Source organism: Natator depressus, chromosome 1, assembly GCF_965152275.1.
Source record: "Natator depressus isolate rNatDep1 chromosome 1, rNatDep2.hap1, whole genome shotgun sequence".
Classification (NCBI taxonomy): domain Eukaryota; kingdom Metazoa; phylum Chordata; order Testudines; family Cheloniidae; genus Natator; species Natator depressus.
Genome location: NC_134234.1, coordinates 137,795,767 through 137,804,885, shown reverse-complemented (window position 1 = coordinate 137,804,885; position 9,119 = coordinate 137,795,767). Strand labels below are relative to the sequence as shown.

The following is a 9,119-nucleotide window of genomic DNA, read 5'->3' as shown; positions in this document are numbered from 1 at the left end:
TCTTTTATATCTTTATGGCTTGTGGACTCCTCTGTGCTAACCCCCAAATGCTTTTGTTTTGCTTGTAACCTTTAAGCTGGACCTCAAGAAGCTATCTTGATGCTTAATTTTGTAATTGTTTTTTTTTAATCAAGCAAAAAGCCTAAATTCCAGATGTATTTTCTTTTAAGAACAGGATTGGATTTTTGTGTCCTAAGAGGTTTGTGCAAGTTGCAACAGTGCAATGCATACTAGCCATTCTGTTTTGGAGGCACAAAGCTCACCATGTTCATGCACAGCACTTCCTGCAATTGTTGCAGGGTTTGTAGAGTGTTGCATGTATCCCACAATTTCCAGCACAGCTTCCAAAGACAGATGGATATGTATATGACATATAATGCACATTTTTAGTTCACTGGCAGGATTAATTGTACCACTGCAACTGCACCACTTTCATTTCTTCTTCACAGGAAACTGGTCCTGCAACAGTGCAAGGTGATATAATGGTGCTTATACTTGCTCATTTTATAAGCAGTACAAGCCTGCCAGGCTATTGCAACAGCTAAATGTTAGATCTAGTGTGGACAAACCTTCAGAAGCAATGAAGGCACACACCCCTTCCAAGCAGGTGAAAAAGTCTTACTTCTACCTGTGCTCACCACTTGGCAGCCTCTTTGCACAGAATTGTTTGGGAGTCTGTGACACTCCTTCCGGTACTCTGTGAATCAATCTCTCCCTTCTCCCAAATATCTTGGCCCAGCTTGATATCCAGTCCACAGCTGACTTCCCAACACAAAGGTGGATATCCATTGTCTTAGTGCATCTCCATTAATCTCATGTGGCCTTCCAGACTTCTGTCCTGTTTGTCTCTCTCCTGGGGATTGTAGTTGTTTGGGGATTATGCCATCCCATATATTCATGGGCTCCCTGCCTGTCTCCCTAAATGTACTGTTTATTTGGTGCAAAACCCAAGCTTGTTACAGGCAGCAATCCAAAGAAGCTACAGAGCTGCTGCCCTGGCAACAAAATTCCTTGCCAGCCTCAGTACAGTGCCATAGCTCCTCTTCCACTGCCTGCATACTAACTCCACCCATTTGCAGGAGGCCCAGAACTTACAAAAACAAAAGTAATAATAAAAAAAAACCTTTTACAATTAAAATAATTCCCTGTCCAGTCCCTGCATATGATTGGTCATTCATTTCTCTCTCATTACATTGGCTGGAACATCCGGTTGACAGGATAATTTCTAAAAATCTGGGACTGCCAGGGCCAAACTTGTTAGATGTTATCTAGTTTTGGCACTCCAGGGAGCCTGAGTCTACCAAATCCAACATGGAGCAGTGGAGGGTCATGGACTAGGAAAGGGGAAAGACAACAACACTGAACAGGAGATACTTCAGGGAACATTATTCCACTCTGAATGGAAATGACCTATGAGGAAAGACTGAAAAAGTTTGACATGTTTAGTCTAGAGAAAAGATGGCTGAGGGGAGACATAACAATCTTCAAATATATTAATGCTACTATAAAGAGGATGGTGATCAGTTGTTCTTCATGTCTACCAAGGGTCTGACAAGAAGTAATCAGCTTAATTTGCAACAAGGGAGATTTAGGTTAGATATTAGGAAAAAATTGTAATGATAAGGATAGATAAGCAATGGAACAGGTTACCGAGGGGGGTTGTGGAATCCCCATCATTACAGGTTTTTAAGAACTGTTGAGGGAAACATGTAAGAACATAAGAACGGCCATACTGGGTCAGACCAATAGTCCATCTAGCCCAGTATCCTGTCTTCCAACAATAGCCAATGCCAGGTGCCCCAGAAGGAATGAACAGAACAGGTAATCATCAAGTGATCCATTTCCTGTCGCCCATTCCCAGCTTCTGGCAAACAGAGGAGAGGGACACCCTCCCTGCCCCTCCTGGCTAATAGCCGTTGATGGACCGATCCTCCATGAATTTATCTAGTTCTTTTTTGAACCCTGTTATAGTCTTGGCTTTCACACATCCTCTGGCAAAGAGTTCCACAGGTTAACTGTGCATTGTGTGAAGAAATATTTCCTTTTTTTTTTGTTTTAAACCTGCTGCCTATTAATTTCATTTGGTGACCCCTAGTTCTTGTGTTATGAGAAGGAACAAATAACACTTCCTTATTTACTTTCTCCACACCAGTCATGACTTTATAGACTTCAATCATATCCCCCCGTAGTCATCTCTTTTCCAAGCTTAGAAGTCCCAGTCTTATTAATCTGTTCTCAAATGGAAGCCATTCCATATCCCTAATCATTTTTGTTGCCCTTTTCTGAACCTTTTCCAATTCCAATATATCTTTTTTGAGATGGGGCGACCACATCTGAACTCAATATTCAAGATGTGGGTGTACCATGGATTTATATAGAGGAAATATGATTTTTCTGTCTTATTATCTGTCCCTTTCTTAATGATTCCCAACATTCTGTTAGCTTTTTTGACTGCCGCTGCATATTAAGTGGATGTTTTCAGAGAACTATCCACTATGACGCCAAGATCTTTCTTGAGTGTTAATAGCTAATTTAGACCCCATCATTTTATATGTATAGTTGGGATTATGTTTTCCAATGTGCATTATTTTGCATTTGTCAACACTGAATTTCATCTGACATTTTGTTGCCCAGTCACTGAGATTTGAGAGATCCTTTTGTAGCTCTTCGTAGTCTGCCTGGGACATAACTATCTTGCGTAGTCATAGGCGCCGACTTCTACTGGCTCCGGTGGGTGCTCAACCTCCCTCTGCCCCCGGCCCCGCCCCTGCCCTGCCCCCTCCGACCCCGCCCCCACTCCAACCCCTTCCCCAAAGTCCTCGCCCCAACTCCACCCCCTCCCTGCCCCTATTCTGACTTCTTCCCCAAATCCCCGCCCCAGGCCCACCTCTTCCCCACCTCCTCCCCTGAGCATGCCACATTCCAGAGCCTCCCCCCTCCCTCCCGGAGCTTCCTATGCTGTCAAACAGCTGTTTGGCTTTGGGAAGCGCTGGGAGCTAGGTGGAGAGGCAAGGACGTGGTGCACTCAGGGGAGGAGGTGGAGGAGGAGGTGGAGGAGGAGCACCCAAGGAGTTGGCGCCTATGTGCATAGTTTTGTATCATCTGTAAATTTTGCCATCTCACTGTTTACCCTTTTTTCCAGATCATTTATGAATATGTTGAATTGGGCAGGTCCCAGTACAGAACCCTGGGGGACACCACTGTTTACCTCTCTCTCCATTCTGAAAACTGACCATTTATTCCTACCCTTTGTTTCCTATCTTTTAACCAATTACCAGTCCATGAGAGGACCTTCCCTCTTATCCCATAACAGCTTACTTTGTTTAAGAGCCTTTGGGGAGTGACCTTGCCAAAGGCTTTCTGAAAATCTAAGTACACTATATCTACTGGATTCCCCTTGTCCACATGCTTGTTGACCCCCTCAAAGAATTCTAGTAGGTTGGTGAGTCTAGGTATTCTTAGTCCTGCCTCAGCATGAGGTGGCTGGACTAGATGACTTCTCAAGGTCCCTTCCAACCCTATATTTCTATGATTCTATGATGTGAGAATACCATCTCTCAATATCTCATATTGGAGGATGGATTTTTCAGCACCTTTTCTAATTGCCAGGTCCTCTTTGACTGTACCAAATCACACTTCACATACCTCCTGACCTCCATGTGTATCAAAGATAACATTCTCCCTACCCCTTCAACTAACTACTGAGCTATAGAAAATACTATAATGCAATAAATTATGGAAACATTGATTTAATAAGCTGACCTTTTTTCCTCATGACTTTAGACTATTTTTCTTTTTTTTCATTTTCATATGAATCTGATCCATTAATTTTGTTATGCTGATATGATTTATATGTACGAGTCTAGTTTGGATACTTTTATATAGTCAAAGCATCTGCCATTTCAATGAAATAACATTTATGGATCAAATTTTCCAACATAATTTCCTTCCCTTAAAACAACAACAAAACTATGGCTTACAGGGGAGACTGCCTTTATTTAGAAATGCTCATTAACATTAATATTCATGTTTTATATGATGCGTATAACCTAACCCAGTATAAAACTGGTTCTTTTGCACAGCTAAGATTTTTGCATGTTCATTACTTCAGCCTACAGAAAATCACACAGACATTTAATATATTGTATTGTGTCCCTTGTGGTTTATTTGTAAGGATATTTCAATATCCTAAATTCAACATTTACAGTTATGAGTGTCTAATTTTAAACTGGGTCATTAAGACTTTACTGGCTCTAGAGCTTTTTATTGCTGCCTCAAGCAAACCGACCTGCCAGCTCAAGTGTTATAGCCCTGTGGGTCCCAGGATATTAGACAAACAAGGTGGGTGAGGTAATAACTTTTACTGCTCCAACTTCCCTTGGTGAGAGAGTCCAGCTTTGGAGCTTATAAAGAGTGTTTCCCAGACCTGAACAAGAGCTCTGGGTAAACTCCAAAGCTGGTCTCTCTCACCAAGAGAAGGTGATTCAATAAAATATATTGTCTGTCACCCACCTTGTCCCACCAATATAAGGCACTCCTGGCAGGAAACTGGGAAGGGGGTATACAGATACCTCTCTTGCTACGCTCCTGTCAGAATCATAGAATCATAGAATATGAGGGTTGGAAGGGACCTCAGGAGGTCATCTAGTCCACCCCCCTGCTCAAAGCAGGACCGATCCCCCAGTCAGAGCTGTTTCCTGGCAGCAGCTGTCGCTAAAGACCCGCCAGTGATTTAGGAGACCCCCGATCAAATTCCCCCAGGAAAAAAATAAGCAGGCTTCTGCCTTGAGCTGCGCCCAGGAGAATTGGACCCTAAAGCATGAGCCCCAGGATGAATTGTTCCAGTGGGCACCGGGCATTCCTGAGATCAAGGGCGCAAACTCCTTGGAGGGGGTTGTAGACCAGCTGGGAAAGCCAGCCAGTGTCTTGGCTTTGCCCCTCACGTCGGTGCCTCCCCCAGATCCCCAGCTGGCAGCTGAGGTGGTTTGGCAGCCGCGTTCACACCCCGTTTTTGTGTTTCCTCGGCAGCCTTTCAAATCAGCGAGATGCGGGAATAACCCTGCGAGAGGCGGCCCCGCTGCTCTGGGGGCAGAAACACCAGCGCTGCCGGGCCAGGGGGGTGGGACGCCGCCAGGGCTCAGGGCAGCAGGGGCGCGCCCTGCGGCGGGACGCGCGGGGACCGCGCCGCCTGCCAGAGCAGCGGCCCGAAGAGCAGCGCCCCGAGGGCACCCGCGGCCACAGCCGCGGCATCTGGCGCCCCGCTGCTGGGTTTCCTCCTCCCGCCGCCGCCTCCTCCCACAGGCGGCGGCTGCTCCAGCGGCCGGGACTGGCCACGCCGCGCGCCGCCCCGGCTCAGAAGCGGCGCCGGCAGCAGGGCGGCCGCAGCGAGCAGAGCAGCGCTCCCCCGCCGGCCGGGCCAGGTGAGTGCCCCTGGCTCTGGGGGGCGGCCGGAGGGGCACAGACGCGCGGCCTCCTTTGCACGTTCAGTTACGGGCTGTCCAAGGGCTGCGAAGCTGGGAGTCTCCCGCCGGGGTCCGCCCCGAGCGGCTGGGCTGAGGTGAGCGAGGGGGGGACTCGCTGGGGATGAAGGGACCTGGCTTCCTCTCCACCGGCCCGTCTTGCCCCGTCTTCTGGCGGGGCAGGTGGGGGGAAGCGGGTCCCGCTGGGTGGGGAGCGGAGAGGTACCTGGGGGGAAGTTGCCCGCTCAGGCTGGTGTTTGCAAGGGCGGGAGGCTGGTGCGGTGTGCCTGGGGCTGGCCGGGCTGCGGCGGGGGATCTTGTTTAGCAGCCCGGCTCCTAGGTGAACGGGGACGATGCACAGCCCCTTCCCGCGGGCAGCAGGCGGCATGTACTGTACACCTCTTCACTTGAGCTGGGAAGGAGCCTGGTTGTTATCATTGGGGCCAAAGCACGAGGCGCCTCCTCAGCTTTCTCCTCACTCGTTGTCTGGGAAATGTGACTTTTGCCAGGCTAAAGGAGGAGAAACTAAACAAGAGCCCCAGGATCTGGCCCTGGGAAAAGAAAGTCTGCTACGAAATAGGGCTCACAGGTGTAAACACAGCTCTCAACCTGCCAAGGACCCAGCTTTAAAATATGCCACTGACCTGCCCATAAGAAGAAACAATCGAAATAGCAAAGGTGGAAAGTGTGGGGCCATTGATCTACATGAGTTCAGTGGGGTGGCACAAGTGTAAGTGCGGACAATGTCTTGCCCATGCCTTCAGTGGGACCAGGACTTGGCCCAGTGTCTGTCACCTTTTGTTTAGCCACTGTTCCGGGGTTGTGTTTCTGATATCAGGAATAAGCAGTGAGATGGCAGCAAGTTTCATTATGATGTCGACATCAATATTGGTTTGAAATGAGTGGCTCCCCATGTAATTGGGTATGTTTGAGAGGCACTGCTGCAAGGGGTTTTTTCTGTCTAATCAAGAGTGATAAAATGATTAACTTCTCAGAAATAGCCAGTGCGTTACACAATAGAGCAGTGGTTCTCAACCAGCGGTCCAGGGCCCCCGGTTTCAGAAAGTCCACCAAGCAGAGCCAGCGTTAGACTCATTGGGGCCCAAGGCAGAAAGCTGAAGTCACACCACATGGGGCTGAAGCCTAGGGCCCTGAGCCCCGCCACCTGGGGCTGAAGCCAAAGCCTGAGCAACTTAGCTTTGCAGGGGCCCCTGTGACATGGGGCCCCAGGCAGTTACCCTACTTGCTACCCTCTAACACTGGTCCTGGCTTTTGTATGCAGACAACCAGTTGTGACACAAGTGGGCCATGGAGCTTTTATAGCATGTATCGGGGAGGCGGGAGGGACGGCTCAGAAAGAGAAAGGTTGAGAACCTCTGCAATAGAGAATACCTTATTTCTCTAATGTTTTGACTGACAGGTTTTTAATGTTTGGGTAGATCATACTTTTTAATACCTGCATCATGGCCATGTTTCTGTATTAATCACAGTAGGCCAATTTTGCTCTCGGTTACACATTTTTTTCTATGGGGTAAATGGGTGTAACCGAGAGCTGAATTTAGCCCAGTATTTGTTATTGCTTATCTTTTCACGTTACATTCTGAAACCAAAGTCATGAAACAGATGCATTTTAAACAAGATATTTTGAAAGTCATCTGTGTATGGTAAGTCATTTGATACTCCTGAGGGCATTCTGTGCCAAAAAATAAAAATTCTCTGCACAATATTTTAAAATTCTGCAAATTTTATTTGTCAAATAAATGTGGAGGCTCCAGCATGGGGAGCCTGGGGCTGCACAGAGGTGGACAATCACTGGGCAGCTCGCCCCACCCCGGATATGGACTGAGCGGTAAGGCTGCACCCAATCCTGACATAGCACAAGGACCGGGCCTGCCCCAGAAACACCCCAGGGCCCTGCCCCTCTGTGCCAGGTGCACCAGATGTGGGGAGGCAGGCTCAGTAAGACAGGATCCAAGTGTGGAGGGGCTTAGTGTGTGGGGATCCAGGTGCGGGTTGAGAGGATTCGTGTGGGGCAATCTGGGTGCGGGTGGCTCATTGGGGGATCCAGTTGTGTGTGTGGGTGGGGGGCTTGTTGAGGGGTTCTGGGTGCAATGAAAATGGCACTCTGTAGGGGGGATCAGGTGAAGGTAGTTGGGGCTCAGCAGGCTGGAGGGTCTCGGTGTGGGGAAGAAAGAGCTTGGCAGTAGGGCATGGGTGTGAGGGGCTCAGTGGGGGGTCCAGCTGCAGCTGGTTGGGGCGTGGGGATCCAGGTGCAGGTGGCTTGTCGGGGTGGTCCAGGTGCAGCAGGAGTGCGGCTGATGGTGGAGGGGGAGTTCTGAGTGGGGTCATGAGGCTTGGCAAGAGGGTCTGGGTATGAGGAGGTCTGGATGCATGGGGGTTGTATGGATGGGGGAGCAGCTCCCTGTACAGGGATAACTCCCCCTGCAGCTGAGGAGCGAGGGGTGCAGAAAGCGGCGGGGGTGGGGGGCTTTGCAGAGCTTCTTTCAGCTGACCCATGCAAAGAAAGAGGAAGTCCCATCCTCTCAGTCCAGATGGGACTAGCAGCTGAGCCTGGCGCAGGGTAGGAGCCACCAGCTAGGTCTTCCCCAGTCCCGCCTACTGCCCCACAGTGATTTATCTCTCTGCCATCTGCCCTGGGCCCCCAAAACATACTGCTGGGGCGGGTTGCATGACCACTCTTGTGGCTTCCCTTTGCTTTCCCATCAGAAAGTAATTTTTCTGCTGGGAAGCAAAGAAATCTGTGGGTGACATAAATTCTGCACATGCACAGTGGCGCAGAATTCCCCCAGGAGTAAAAATTTGAAACTGTGTATAGTGCAGCCAACCCTCTTATATTGTCTTTCATGAGGAATGATGTGCATGCTAATTACTGAAACCATCTTTCCCTGAGTTTAGAGAGAAAAGGTGGGCAAAGTACAAGCTTTCAAACTTACACAGGTCCTGAAGAAGAGCTTTGTGTATGGTCAAAAGCTTGTCTCTTTCACCAGCAGAAGTTCATCCAATGAAAGATATTACCTCACACACCTTGTCTCCCTAATATCCTGGGACTAACACGGCTACAACATCACTGCATTTCTCTGACTTTGTCATTTTGTTACACTGAATTAAAAGAAAATGTGTATCTCTTTCATCATTTAGAGACTGTATTTATAAATGGTTTTTATATACAATATTTTTCTTTAACTCTTTTTATAGTGCACAGTTTTACATTCATTGTTTCAAGTTGCTGGCTGCTGTATGTGTGGGGATGTTGTTTTGATTTGTGCAAAGAACACTAAACATCTTGTATATTCTTAAGGTGCCAGATCCGCTCAGATTCCCTTTACTGTTTTTATACCCTAAAATTATGGGCCAAATCCTGCTTGCCTTCCTTTTGTTTTTAATGTCATCACTGGAACTATTTGCATGAGTAAGGTATGCAGGGTTTTGTCCTATGCAAGGTGACACTGGTGGTGTTTTTGTTTGTTTAAAATTTTTTGTCAATAAAGAGTTGGAAACAGTCATTGAATTAAACCAAAGAACAGAAACAGCTAACTTTGACATGTTATCATTAAAATATTACACATTGCTAAGAAAGTACACATATTGTAATTTATGGCTGAAAATAGTTGAAAGAGTGAAACATTTGAGAGATGGCAT

General features: G+C 47.8%; 1 protein-coding gene across 1 annotated transcript in view; it reads left to right on the top strand.

Moving 5' to 3' along the window:
- Window positions 1–5,466: 5,466 nt before the first annotated feature.
- ADGRG2 (adhesion G protein-coupled receptor G2) overlaps window positions 5,467–9,119 on the top strand; it is a 104,760-nt gene continuing 101,107 nt past the window's right edge. Inside the window, exon 1 of the mRNA XM_074967783.1 lies at window positions 5,467–5,557. The gene's annotated coding sequence lies outside the window, so the exon portion shown is untranslated. The remainder of the gene's footprint in view (window positions 5,558–9,119) is intronic.